At 42.4% G+C, this 14,387-nt stretch overlaps 1 protein-coding gene across 1 annotated transcript in view; it reads left to right on the top strand.

The window, feature by feature from the left end:
* The first annotated feature begins 999 nt into the window (after nt 1-999).
* Vit (vitrin) overlaps nt 1,000-14,387 on the top strand; it is a 122,671-nt gene continuing 109,283 nt past the window's right edge. The window contains exon 1 of the mRNA XM_051177898.1: nt 1,000-1,227. The gene's annotated coding sequence lies outside the window, so the exon portion shown is untranslated. The remainder of the gene's footprint in view (nt 1,228-14,387) is intronic.

Raw genomic sequence — 14,387 nt, 5'->3', positions numbered from 1 at the left:
TGGCACCAGGAGTTATTGAGAGCAGAAACAAAATTGAAAAAAAATTTCAGGGCACAAGTGGAAAGGAAAAGAGAAAGGCTAAATAGCATGGTCACAGGAGTATTAAGTAGTCACCCCCCCCCCCCAGTACCAGTAGATGAGGACAGGGGAATGCCGAGAATGGGAGAAAGTTCCCTTCTCCAGCTGCTTGAGTGCATACTCCTCGGCAGGAGGAGGAGTGGCTCTTAGCTACCCTCTGCCCAGCTGGAGAAAAAGATGTTACATCACAGGGATACACAGTGCAGCCTTGAACACTGCCAGATGGGCTTTTATTTTACTTTTTGGTTGGATTTTAGTTTTTAATGCTGAGATATGTTTATATATGTTTGGGGACCCAAATGTCTTTAGCTTAGTTGATGTCACTAATGTCTAAGGAACTAAAATAGGCAGCTTCCCCAAAGCTGTGAGGTATTCAAGAGGAGCGGGTTTTGTTGTTTGTTTTGTTTTTGAAACATGACTCAGAGTCCACATCCCACTGTTATTACTATGTGTCCTGTTACCAGCAGCCTACACTTCAATTATTCCATGGAGCTTGCCCTAAGCAGCAAGAACCGAAACAAAGCAAAACAAACAGTAGCTTCCACAACAAAGAGAAATATGTGTTTTCGTGCAAAAGGGAGAGTGTAGTAAAATAATCTTGGCAGTGGTTGTGGTTTTCTGTCGTCAAACAACTTAATCCAACTGTGTTCATTAGTGCTCAATAAAGAAGAAAAAGAAAAAAGAAAAAAATCAACTGCCTTGCTCAGTTAGTTTTAAAAATATATTTTAAAAAGAAATTAAAATCCCTGTCTGACTTTTCCACTTCTGCGTCTCTGAATATCTACTTGTAGAATTTACTTACTGAGTGTGTGCTTTGGGTTAGAAAAGAATATTTAGAAAACCTTTTCCAAAAGCAGCAAGTGGGAGTGGAAATTTGAAAGAGGACCGCCTAATTCAGCGCTAAACCCGTATGAGTGTGTGTGTGTGTGTGTGTGTGTGTGTGTGACAAAATACACTTTCCAAAGGGCTGAGAGGTGGATGGGAATGTTTGCTTTGCTCGTCTGAGAAGAGAAAGGTTCCTGGACCTCTTGCTTCTTCTTTAGAATAATTTGGATGGATTTGTGATGCAGAAAAGCTTAAAGAAAAAAGAATAACCATTCCTTGTGGTGGAAAGTCTAGGGGGAAAAAACACTGCTTTCTTCAAACAAGGTATGTCTGATGACTTACTAAAGGTATACATATGGCTGCTTTCCATTCATTGTTGTAAAAACATTAAAGAGTTCTTTTCATTGAAAAGCAAGAATAAATGCCTAAGCCAGCTGATAAATTTCAATTTAAAGTGAGTTGCAATAGATGCTAGTTGGTTGTAAATAACCACATTGTGTATGTTATAAATAAATAATGCTAAGGCATTACTATTAGAACAAAGTTTTTGCTGTGTCACTAAAGCAACTTCACCGTGGTTAAAGATGGAAAAAAAATCTGGTATTTGTGTGGAAACTTTAACTAATTTATGCCTTTCTTGCTTTCTTTAATCCAACTTGTTTCCTATAAGGAATATAGTGACACTGTAGCAGCTACTTAATGTATGAAAAGCCTTATGAAGAATGGGCACAGTGATACTAAAAGGGAAATGATTCCCAGTGAATTGCTACCTCTCTCCATTGAGGCAGGTCCCCTCGGAATGTGTCTAGATGTGCTTTGACTGTTTACAATAGCAGTGTTTTTGTAGGCTGAATGTTTCTGCCATTGATAAACCCAAGAAGGGATTTGCACTGTCAGCTTTGCCATTGTAGCTCAACTTTTCACAAGGAGAAAGGACATACAATCTGTTTTAAGCCTGATTGTGTGGGACCAGTGCAAACCTGAAATAAATGCCCAACACACAGGTTAAACAACGGGTCGGACAGAACAATTAGGAACCTTTGCTTCAAACCACAACATTTCTAACCATCCCCAAATCAAGAGTGGAATTCAAGATTGTCTTGGAGTTTATTGTGAAAACAAAACCAGGCATTCTTGGTCATGGTGGTTGAAAAAAAAAAAAAGAAAGAAAGAAAGAAAAAAATGTGTTTCTGCTAAGAAAATAATATTTTGCCATTACATCATTGTGTTTTAATAAGTTTAGAGTTTTGGTGGTAAAGTTTTAAGGCTGTTTTTCCCTGGTTTCTTGAAGGATAAAATGCCCTGAAGCAAGGCACATCAAACAGTTTGTTTGTGTTGTTTTTTTTTCTTTGCTGAGTGTGTATATGTTTGTATGTGTGTGTGTGCGTGCATGCGTGTGTGTGTGTGTGTGTGTGTGTGTGTGTCTGCTGGTAAAAAGCTGCAAGGGTTTGTCTTTTATTTATTAAATGAAAGTATCTTCTTTTATTAAAAATAGGCATTATACAAGGACCTTTTATGACTATGAAGAATGCAGTTCTACTGCAATATGTTAACTTACCAGGTTCAACTTCATTTAAATATACCTTCTACCTCCCTCCATGGGAAAGGCTGAAGAGGAAATGCCTCAGGAATGCTGAGAACTCCTGCTTCATATCTTTGCTGAAATCATGTTTGTGGCGGTCCTTCAGCAGATCTAATTATCTCCCCAGCAAGTTAGATGCAGGAAGAATGGGTTCTTTCAGGGAAACTACAGCAGATAATTTGAATAGCGCCACAAGAACAGCAAAGCTTGTGCTCCTCTCCACTGTAATTCCTGTAAGACACGTGAAACACAGTAAAGCTGTGTGGTCTGACCCAGTGTGCCAAGCCAGGAGCCTGGAATAACCAGAGCAGACCTGCCTATACCTCACTGTGCTCCCTTGAGAAAGTCATGGAACATTGCTTGATTTGTTCCCCCTTTTGAAAAACAGACATGGCAATGCAAACTCTTCCTCCTTCCCCGGCAGGCATTGAGGCTTAATATTGATTGGCAGCTCCAATGGGAGTTTAGAAGGTGAATGTTTTTTTACAGGATATAGTCAGAGAAAAGTTCCACTGGGAAGAGTCATTGCTTAATAACTTCTGGAAAGATCCTGTAAGTGTGTACACTTACCAAGTCTTCCCCGAGGTGACCACACTGTTAGAGTAGTGGGTGCTGGGCAGAACAAGTGGTCTGTGTAAAAGGTCATCAAATGACCCAGAGGCCCTAACAGTTCCATCTCCATTTCCTCAAATGACATAAAATGAAGAGGAGAGACAAGATGGTCTGTTTCATTGTGCGGACTCCCATACATTAAAGCAATGAAGAGGCATCAAAATAGGCTTGTATTTTAAATATTTGAGTTTAAATGACTAAGTAAAAAGGGCTGGCATGCGTGCGTGCATGCATGTGTGCATATGTGTGTGTGTGTTCTATCATTTTACACAAACTAGGGTTAATTGGGAAGAAGGAATCTCAACTGAGAAAACACGCCTACCCAATTGGCCTAAGGGCAAATGGGCAAACCTGTGGGGTACTTTCTTGGTTGATGATTGAAATGAGAGGGCCAAGCCCATTGTGGGTGGTGTCTCCCCAGGCACTTGGTCCTGGATGGTATAAGAAAGCAGATGATGAAGCTATGAAGAGCAGGCCGGTAAGAGGCATTCCTTCATGGCCTCTGCTTCAGCTCCTGTCTGACCTGGATCAATGATTGAGTGTGACTTGAGTTATCAGCTTTGTCTCCACTTTGCTTTTGGTCATGGTGTTTTATCACAGCAATAGGAACCTTACTAAGACACAGTGACATATGAAAATGAAATTCAATGAATTGCTCTTCACAAGATAATTAAAGTGTGTGTGTGTGTGTGTGTGTGTGTGTGTGTGTGTGTGTGTGTGTGTGTATACACAGCATACTATGTCAGGATGGTCCAAGCTGTAAAACTGTATGGCATATTTCTGTGACTATCTGCATGTCTTCCTGTGAAGATAATGTCAGATGTCAGAGTTTAAAAATACTGTGTCAGACCAAGGCTGAGGTCAACTGGGGCTCAATAGGGGTTGCATAGTCAATGGGTAGTCAATGGGCTGTGAGACTTCTTCAAACTTTTGTAAGTGACTTAAAAACATGGGCCCCAGTGTTCTTACTCATGAAAGGGTCCTCAAATTAGTCCCTACTTCATACAGCTGTGTCCTCAATCAGAGCCTGAAGCACCAAATGTCACCCTGTCAGCACCCAAATGTTAGCAAGCCTTTTCATTGAAGTAATGGTAGAGACAAGAAACTGGAGCTTCAGTGGAGCCAGTCATTTGTGATTGTCTTTGGGAGAGATAAGCAAATGACTTGTGGGTTTCTGTGAGGTTCTTGTATTAGAAATTAGTTGCCATTACTTCACTCAGAGGGTCTGAACTGGTCCCTCACTCAGCTAAAGATAAGCCAGAGAGGAAACTTCTGTGGTGGTTGACAGAGCTCCCTGTTTCTGCTTCAAGATGTGTTTCTCTGTGCTTGACAGAAGATAGAGAAATTCTTGAGCCTCCAAACACAGGGAGGACAGGCGAGGGAGACCCTACAGAAAGAAAGTGCTACTTTACACAGGGGTGGGCAGTACTTGGACAGCAGGCAGATACTGTTCTTATAGAAAATGCATCAAAAGAACAAGGCAATCATGATAGACATCAGAAATCAATTTGTGTTTACAATGGTTGTTAGACAATAAAAATCTTCATTAAACACCATACACACACACACACACACACACACACACTCCAGCCTGAAAGCATCCAGGTGTGCTCCTATTTTGCGGACCACCAACCAGTAAAAGAGCTGAAAGTCCCCACGGCAGCATACCCAGGGTCACATGTTCACAACAGAGCAAGGACTATTTCTGTTTTGTTTATTGCATTTTCCATGGTTACCTCATCCCTAACACAAACAGTTGTGGATACTGGCTGTAGAATTTGTTTTTAATCAGCTAGAAAGTTTGCTGCAACCCTTCCTGTGGTCCTTAGGGATGAGTAGAAACATTCAGGCAGCCTGGGAAGTATCCAAAGCAGGCGCCATTGGCTGTTTGATGAAACCATCCATAAAAAAACGATGTTACATGGCAACTAGAAAATGGCAATATTCCACATAGAACAGATGTGACGAGGTAAAAAGCCCACTGCTGCACTTCAGGGGACAAAGGTGAACTGAAGGAAGGGATGCCCAAATCCTGTCCTGAGTCAAATCTGCCATCAGAAATTTGCAACACAGAAATGTTAGTGTGCTTTCTGACTCAACTTGAGAAAGTTTTTACAGTTGTATTTTTGTTTTGTTTAAAAAAAAAATAGCTCCATTTCTATTTCTTTTTTTCTTTCTTTCTTTCTTTCTTTTTTTTTTTTTTTTTTTTTTGTTTTGTTTTTGTTTTGTTTTTTGAGCCAGGGTCTCTCTGTGTAGCCCTGGCTGTCCTGGAACTCTCTTGTAGATCAGGTTGGCCTCAAACTCACTGATATCCACCTGCCACTGACTCCCTAGTGCTGGGATCAAAGGTGTATGCCACCACCTGGCCTAGTTTGTATTTTTTTTTCCAATTCTTGAAAATTAAGTGTTGGTGTTATTTCTTGGCCATTTGACTGGTCAAATAGCACACCCTTCTAGAAGACTTTCAAGAGAACTGGCAGGGAGCCTTGCAAACCTGAACAGAGAAAAAAGGAAGAAAAATATAGATTTGCTTCCTTTCCAAGCATATCAAGTCAATTAGTGCTATTATAATAGAACATCATAAACTAGCTTCCCTAAACAGCAATCATCAATTCCCCACAGTTCTAAAGAATAAAAACCCAAAATCAAAGTGCTCAAAGAGTGAATGTGATACAGACCCGAGTTTTGGTTTATAGGCTGCCATCTTCTCACCAAGTCATCCAGTATCAGAGAGAGAAATTTCTCTTGAGTCTGTGTAATAAGACATTGATGTCATTCATGATGGCTCCCCTTCATGGCCTACTCACCTCCTGAGGTCTTACTTAGAAATGCCCTCACATTGGGAGCTAGTATTTCCAAATGTGATTTGAAAGACACATCTATCCAGAGTGTTGCACTGTGGCTCAAATGGCAGTCATGATTCCTGTTTACATCTTAGTCCATTTGAGCTTCTATAATAAATGACATAGACTGAGTAGCCTACAGAAAGAAAAATTTATTTTGAATTCTGAAGGCTGATATGGCCAAGATCAAGGGACCCATAGATTCCATGTCTGGTGAGAGCCAACTTTCTGTTTCATACATGGCATGTTCTCACTGTGTCTGCAAGTGAGGGAGTAGCAAAGGAGAGGTAAGTTGGGAGACATGCTCTATCATTCTCCAGTTAATTCTCTTGAGACAGCCTCTCTCACTGAAACTGGAACTAGGCTGGCAGGCAACATGCCCCAGGAATCCTCTTGTCTTTACCTCCCCAGGTACTTTTACCTGGGGGATGGGGATTTGAACTTGCATCTGCATGCTTACCTAGCCAGTACTCTTGCCTACAGTGTCATTATCCCAGCCCCTAGTGCCTCTTTTGATGAGGCTGTTCTTCCTATTAATAAGGTTTCTAGTCATCTCCAAAGGTTCCAACTCCCAAAAGAACTGCCTTTGGGTCTGGGATTATATGTGAGCTTTGAAAGATGTTAACATTCAGACCATACCAGTCTCCTTCACCAAAACACACAAAAATCAAGCCATCGCTTTCCCCAGTGAGCATCCTGCTGAGGTTCAACTGCTTGCTCTGTTGAATCCTCACCTACTCTCTAAGTAGCCCATATTGTGTAGATGTGGTTACGATGATGATGGCAGGGTAGACAGAAAGACTGCTCATCACCTAGTGATAACAATCAGAGGCAAGTGGGTCTCTATGAGTTCAAGGCCAGCCTGGTCTACAGAGCCAGTTCCAAGATAGCCAGGGCTACACAGAGAAACTATGTCTGGAAAAACCAAAACAACAATCAAACTAATAAAAATACCCAAAACAACAACAAAACCAATGGTATTAATACCTTCTCATATGTTAACTCATGTAACCCTCATAGCAAACAGGCAGAGGTTGATACTACCTCCTTACACAGATAAACAAACTAAGTCCTTGATGTTTAAGCTCCTAGATAATGAGATATCAGGTTCGGATTCAGGAAGCACAATGCTAGGCTCCCATTCTTAACACACCAGACACACAGAGTCCTAGTCTGTGATGCTTGCTGTTTAAATCACTGTATCAGATCAGTCTTGCTATTCCGACACACTTCTGAGAAATGCTGTCTACCTCATGGTAGGGTCCTCTCAATAATAATAAAGAAGAAACAGACTCACAGAAAGGGACTGGGGTGTGTGAATGTGTATGTATGTGTTGGGAGTGTGTGTGTGTGTGTGTGTGTGTGTGTGTATTATTGGGTGTGTATGTGTGTGTTGGGAGTGTATCTGTATGTATATGTGTGTGTGTGTGTCTGCACCTGTTGGGTATGTGTGTGTTGATTGAAATTGCTGTCTTTCCTAGTCCCAAATAAGCCATTTAGTCCCAAATAAGCACACAGAGGCATATATTAATTATAAACTGTTTAGCAGATGGCTACAGTTTCTTATCAGCTGGCTCTCTCTTAATTATTAACCCATTTCTATTAATCTGTCTATCTCCACATGGTCTTGGCTTACTGGTGATGCCTAGGTCTCTTTCTTCCTTGTCAGCTACATGGCCTCTCTTCTGCCTTACTCTGTTCCTCTACTGTGGTGTGTGTGTGTGTGTGTTGTACGTGAATGTGTATGTCTGTATGTGTATGTGTGTGTTGTGTTAGGTGTGTGTATGGGGTGTGTATAGTGTGTGTGTGTATGTGTGGTGTGTATGTAATGACTGTGTGTGAATGTGGGTTTGGGTGCATGTATGGTGTGTGTGTGTGTGTGTGTTGGGGTGTTCTTGCACAATCTCCTATTTTAAGAGTCACTTCCCAGGAATTGGGGTGGGGACATGGAACCCTTCTGCATAGCCTGTGTCTTTCCTTTATCTTCACTGGGGTGCAGTTAGCAACTCATTATAGAAGGAAGGGATCACTGTTCCTTGGAGGGCAGACTAAAGAAAATCACTCTACATCAGCAATATCTCAGGTTGTTTCAGTGGATTGGAAGAAAGCTAAAGGTTCATGTGGATATGCAGCAAAACTCAGCAAGAAATCACTCACCCTTCAAACTGTCCCAAGAAGAAACCCTGTTTCCTCCTCCTTCTCTCCCTTCTTTTCAAGTTTTGAAAACTAGAGGGAGGAGGTCTGACCTGTTCAGAGGATCAGGTCACTGGTGTCTTAATGCTGACGGAGTTCCCTCTGGGATTTTTTGTGTCCCAGATGGAGAAAATATGCTTAAGACATAAAGGTGCAAGCTGGCTTGCCCAGACCAGCTCTGCTTGTGCAGTGCTGTGAGGAAATTTGTATTAAATAGGAACGAAGAAAGCTGAGATAGTAATGTTCAACAACAGTAACCATGGCCATTCACTGAGCCGCCTCCATGTGCATTCACAGTTCTCAGAACTGGAGAAAAAGAGTGAACAAAGGAGTTGCCATTTGTGGGGAACTGCCAATCTCAGGGCATGTACCAGAAAGTGTGTGTGTGTGTGTGTGTGTGTGTGTGTGTGTGTGATAACATAAGCAAAAATGATGGGGGTGTGAGCAGTAAGATGGGGGAATAATTTTCATTGCATGATTCATCTTGGCAATAATGGAAAGTTCTATAAAATCCCTGGGGAAGAGCATTTCATGTCACCAAACAGGCATAAGAGTCGTAGCAAAGGTCCTGAGTGAGTGAGTGGGTTCATATTTGGTAGGACAGGGTGGTGTCTGAGTGAGGACAGGAGAAATCATGTGTTGCAATTAAGTAGATTCTGAGGGTGCCCTCCTAGCGCCCTTCAACATTCTGCAGATACTCACACTTGGAAGAGATCTTGTCTCTGCTTTGAACAAAATCTGATTAAGTCTTTTCATATTTCACGCCATGCCCCAGACATTTGCAGTCACCTTGACCACATTTTAACTCAATCATGTAGTACTCCTCGGCATGTATATGATGCTAGGCAACACTAAAAACTGGCATTGCAAGTGTATATCATACCCTACATCCACGTGGATCTTGACCAAATTCTCTCTTTCTTTGTCTTATGCTTCTTCCCTTTCCCATTAGTCAGTAGGAACCATTAACAGTTGCTTGCTAGGCTGGCACTGTAATGGGCTGGCATACTGATTCCCCAAGCTATGAAGGGGTTACAGTTGTTTTGGGTCCCACAAGACAGGGCTATGGGTTTTTTTGGAGATAGCCTTATTTTCCTGTGGATTTCTTACCCTTACTCAGATGGTTGTAGGTGCTCTAGCTTGGGGTTTGCAGTTTCTCCTCGGTCCCTGAAAGGCTGGTGCTCTCTACATAGTCCCTTCTGCATTCCATGCTCCTGATTCTTCAGCATCCAATGCCCCACCCACCCAAAGAAGACTGTCTCACACAGGGAGTCTGTTTTCTTGACTTTATTTTTGTTTTTGTTTGGTTGTTGGTCTGGTGCATTGGTTTTTTGACACAGTGTCTTACTATGCCGACCTAACCAGCCTGGAACTTGCTGTGTAGACCAACGTGATCTTAGACTGGCAATAGTCCTCCTGCTTTTGCCTTCTGAATGCTGAGATTGTAGGTATGACTACCAGCTACTCAGGGAGTCTTGGCAGTTACACATTCTTCCCTGTGATGATAGATAAGTAAATCATAAGTCAAAATCAAGTTCCATGTCTGAAGGACAACTACTTAGTGGCTTCCAGTGAAATCCCTGGGAACTCAAGCTGGGTTTCCAAAGAAGCATGTAACTGAAACCCAAGTTTGTTCCCTCCTCTAATGTCCCCAGGGTCTGGACCATGCAAAAGGACATGGAAGCCAAAAGAAGCACTCGGAGATTGAGGCAATAATTTCTTTAGGAACATGAATTGACATTTTGTTCTCCCCAACCCTTTCTAGATGCACCCCACTTTAGGCAATAGTATGAAGAGACCACCTCAGGACATGAGAACAGTCAGATAGTATCACTGAATCTTGGTCTGAGAGTCTCTCATTTTGGCATCCCATCACACAGTCAAATATGATATATTCAAGTATCTTTTTATATGGGGGGTGACATGCCTGGTGAGACTTAAAATGATGCCTGTACATAATTTTAATGTTTGTGAGGAAGATAACGTTATGAGTTCAGACCCCAGTATGTGTATGCTTTATAGCCTGAAATGTAACTATTGTCAAGCAAATATTTTAACCGCTTTTTACATGTGCGTCAGAGGTGAGAGGAAAGGTGGAGTCACGTTGTGAGTAATGGGAAAATGAGCTGCTGGCTGAAGGCCAGCAGAACTTGAGGTCTAATATTCAAGTTCTGGGATAGTCACATAATCCTCTCCAACATTGAACAATGTAATAACATCCCTGAGTGTCAATTCTGTACTCTGAAAAGTAAATGAGCATAGAGTATTTTCTTTAGAATATTACCATGAGAAGCAAGGCCCAATGAGTGTGGTGTGTAGTACTGAGTAAGTGAACACTATGTGATGTAGTTGTTACTGGGTGTGATTTCAACTTCTAGAATGCTCTGTGAAAAACCAGGCCCACTGTCACAATGCCTAGTATAGTTATATATTTTCAGGGAGGCTGAGGCAGAAGAATCAATTCAGCCTAGAGTTGAGGCTATCCTGGGTAACAAAGTAAGACACTATCTCAGTGTTCCTCAACCTGTGGGTGACAATCCCTTTGGAGGTCCCACGACCCTTTCACAGGGTTTGCATATCAGACCTTCTGCATATCAGATGTTTGTATTATGGTTCGTAACAGTAGCAAAATTACAGTTATGAACTAGCAACAAAAATAAATTTATGGTTGGGTTCAGTACAGCACTAGGAACTGTACTAAAGGGTTGCAGAATTAGGAAGGTTGAGAACCACTGCATTATCTCAATAATAATAATAATAATAATAATAATAATAATAATAATAATAATAATAATAATAATAAACAACAAATGAACAGATAAAGCATCCCATGGAGAGGACTAAAGGGACAAAAACCCATCTGACCTAACAAGAAATATCAGGAGAGGCATGTGGGTGAGGCTAAGAGCACTCCAAGGGCTAGGAACAGTCTCAGGAGCTCTTGGGTGTGACATTGGGTGACTTCCCCTAAAGAGTTTAGTATCTTGCATCTAAATGACTATTTGTCCCCTGCAATTTCCAGAGTTTAATCCTCCACAGCCCTTAATTCTTCAGCCACAGTCCCCTCCTCCACGCTCCTCCACACCCTCCATTTTCCAAAAGTCTCTCCTCGATGGGTTTCAAGAATGTGCCTTGACTGCTGTGGGAGAGCAGAAGCCCTGTCATCTGAGATGAACCCATTCTTTACCAAGAGGCATGGAGCACACAAACACGCCCACCTATTCCCATCTCAGCTGGAAAGCCCAAAGCTAGACTTGTTGTACTGGGCCTCAGAGCTGAAGGCCGAGTGACAAAGCACCGAGTATTCGCGCCAGTGAAAGCTCTGGGGATCCCAGTTGAATCGAAACAGATACTCGGCCCTACATTCACAGTCGATAGCCTTTGGCAGTCACTATCCACAAAAGCCCAAAGGAGAAGTAAAAGAGGAGGCAAAGCTAAGGCAGTGCCAAACGCATTAGATAAAGGTATCGCTGATGAGAGAAGTTCAAGTCCAAGAGCTGCATGAGATTCTTTTGAAGCCTTTCTTGGTTTCCGGGGTAACCGTGAGGTACCTTCTTGGTCCACCTCACCTTAGAGGATCTTATTTCCTTTCCCAGATTTTGGAGGGCTCCTGCGAGGAGTTCTGTAGCCTTCATTGGTACATGCCTGCAAACCAGTATATTTCCCCCCATTGGCAATGTAAGATCTTAACTACCACTTCAGAAATGTAATTACTATTTGCAGTTTCCCTAGAAATCACTATTGGTGGAAGTCTTTGTGGATATGGTAAGTATTGCCATATGGCAAGTTCTTAATGAGGTACAAAATGATGGTTTCAAGCACATATCAAAAAAAGCTTTCCCTTTTGGAGTTTCTGAAATGTAAAAAATGCCACATAGATAAGTGGCACAGGCATATATGTGTCTGTCATTGACACATACATGAACTGTTTAATCCAACTGATGCTATAGGGTTTTCTCAGTAACCAAAAGTGATCCCCAGGCTGAAGTGATGGTTCAGTGGTTAAAAGCTCATACCATTTTTCCAGAAGTCTTGGGTTCATTTCCCAGCCCCAGAGTCAAACAGCTCATAACCACCTACAAATCAGGGAGACATCAGAGGACAGACACCTCCCCTTCACACCCACGTATACATAATTTCTTTTGAAAAGTAGCCCTAGGAAAAGAAATGCATCCAAAAGTAGTTCACACCGTATTCATTCATGTATATGTGAGGTGTAAGGGAAATTCCTGGGTGGTAATATCAGCTTATGAAGCATTTTCATAAACATTATGAGACATAATCATTCACACAAATTATTAGTGCCGACTCTTTATTTGTGGGAGGCTGGCTTGTTCATTGTGGGCTGCCACCCACGAGGTGTCAAAAACAGTGATATTCCCACCTAACCAAATTGTAGCAACCAAAATGTCTTCATCGCTGCCAATGTCTCTTGCTGGTGTGGTGCTGTCATGACCCAGGAGAGCTCGGTGGCACTCTTCTGGCCCACTGATTTGGCATCACCAGTTTCCAGAGTTCACTGTAACTGTTCACCAAGCTTCCTTCCAGGGCCTGGCTTCAGGGTTCCATGTAGGCTCTCTAGGAAGGCCCCTCTCTGGTGCCAGCAGGAGAGAGTACCCTTCTCATCTCAAGTGTTTTTATATCACCCGCCATCATTTTGAGGAGAAGAGACCTAACTAAAAACTAAACATGAAAAGAAAAATGTTGTAATCTAAGCCAGAAACAGAAACTAACTGGAGTAAAAGTGCCCAGAAATATGTATGTCATGCACAAGGGCCAGGTCCAGCTAGATCTCCCTCTGACTGGAAATGGGACCTGGGAAGTGGCCAGAAATGAAGCCACCCCTCCCTGCCCTCCCTGCCCCCCCTCAGGCTGTGGCCACAGTCATCTCCCTCTCATACTCTTGTCTTTTTTTTTTTTTTTTAATGCAGGGGGCCACAGGGCCTGCAGTTTCCCCACAAGGCCTACAGTTCAGCTGTCAAGACTTCAAAGTCTCAGTTCTCGGGCCCAGGGGAGATCTCTGATGGTCTAAGGTATCTTTCTTGCTAGATTATATGTTTTGACCAACCTAAACTCAAGTGCATGTTCTTGGCAACTGGGTATGACCTGCCATTGTCCTTGAACTTGTAAGATTGAAGCTATAAATGTCACTGGGCTTTGAAAGTGAACAGTGCACCAATTAGAGTGGAAATTTCAATGGGTAGAGTGATGCCTTTAATCCCAGCACTCAGGAGGCAGAGACAGGGGATCTCTGGCGTTGACACCAAATCGAGTTCCAGGACAGCCAGGGCAACAAGGAAAAACCCTGTCTCAGGAAGAGGAAGGAGGAAAAGAGGGAGGAAGGGAGGGAGGGAGGGAGGAAAAAGGGAAAGAAGGAAGAAATAGAAGGGATAGAAGGAAGGAAAGAGTGAAAATTTTACCTCATAATAATTAGCTAATGTTATGGCATAGTTTGAAATGTACAGTAGTGGCTATATGAGAAGTGTGATATAATTAACACACAGTGCACTAAGCTGTGGAGTTGGGCTCTCAGTAAATGTGCAAGCATGAAGGAAGACCTCAATCCAGCCCCAAAAGCCACTTTTAAAAGCTGACTATAATGGCACACTCCTGTAAACCCGGCTCTGAGGAGGCAGAGACAAGAGCAACCCATGTGTTACTAGTTACATGGATATCCACGAGGTCCAGGCCATGTCTGAATAAACAAGGAGGACCATGGCTGAGAGATGACATCTGAGGTTGTCCTCTGGTCTCTATATGCCCACACATACACGTGTAGCCATACACATACACATGCACTCCCACAATTCACATGTACCCCATATATACATGCACCCCCACATACACATGGATACAATCAGCATAACAAGATGAAGACATGGGCTGTGTGACACTGGGCAAGTGGACTCAGCTGCTCTGACTTCTAAGCATTTTTGGTGCCCATTTTGCCTTCTCAAAAAATTTTTTTGTAGGTGCAAGAGAGAAACATTACATGGTTTATTGAGGAAACACTCTGAACACTCTGGTATAACAGGCATTGCTAGTTATCTCTAATTAAAGTCACTGACAATAATGGGTACTGACAATTACACCAACCAGGAGTAATCCCTCAGTTGTAACTGAACTGAAAGAGAAATTTCTTATCTCATATAACAGATGATCCAGAGTTGGGCCCAGGCTTTAAGCTTCCACCCCATTTCTCTGCAATACCCCAGGCTGCCCAACAATAACCCAGGCTACCCAACTCCTGCTTA

Source organism: Phodopus roborovskii, unplaced genomic scaffold (genome assembly GCF_943737965.1).
Source record: "Phodopus roborovskii unplaced genomic scaffold, PHOROB, whole genome shotgun sequence".
Lineage (NCBI taxonomy): Eukaryota > Metazoa > Chordata > Mammalia > Rodentia > Cricetidae > Phodopus > Phodopus roborovskii.
The sequence above is the reverse complement of the archived record's forward strand: the minus strand, read 5'-3'. Positions and strand labels throughout refer to the sequence as shown.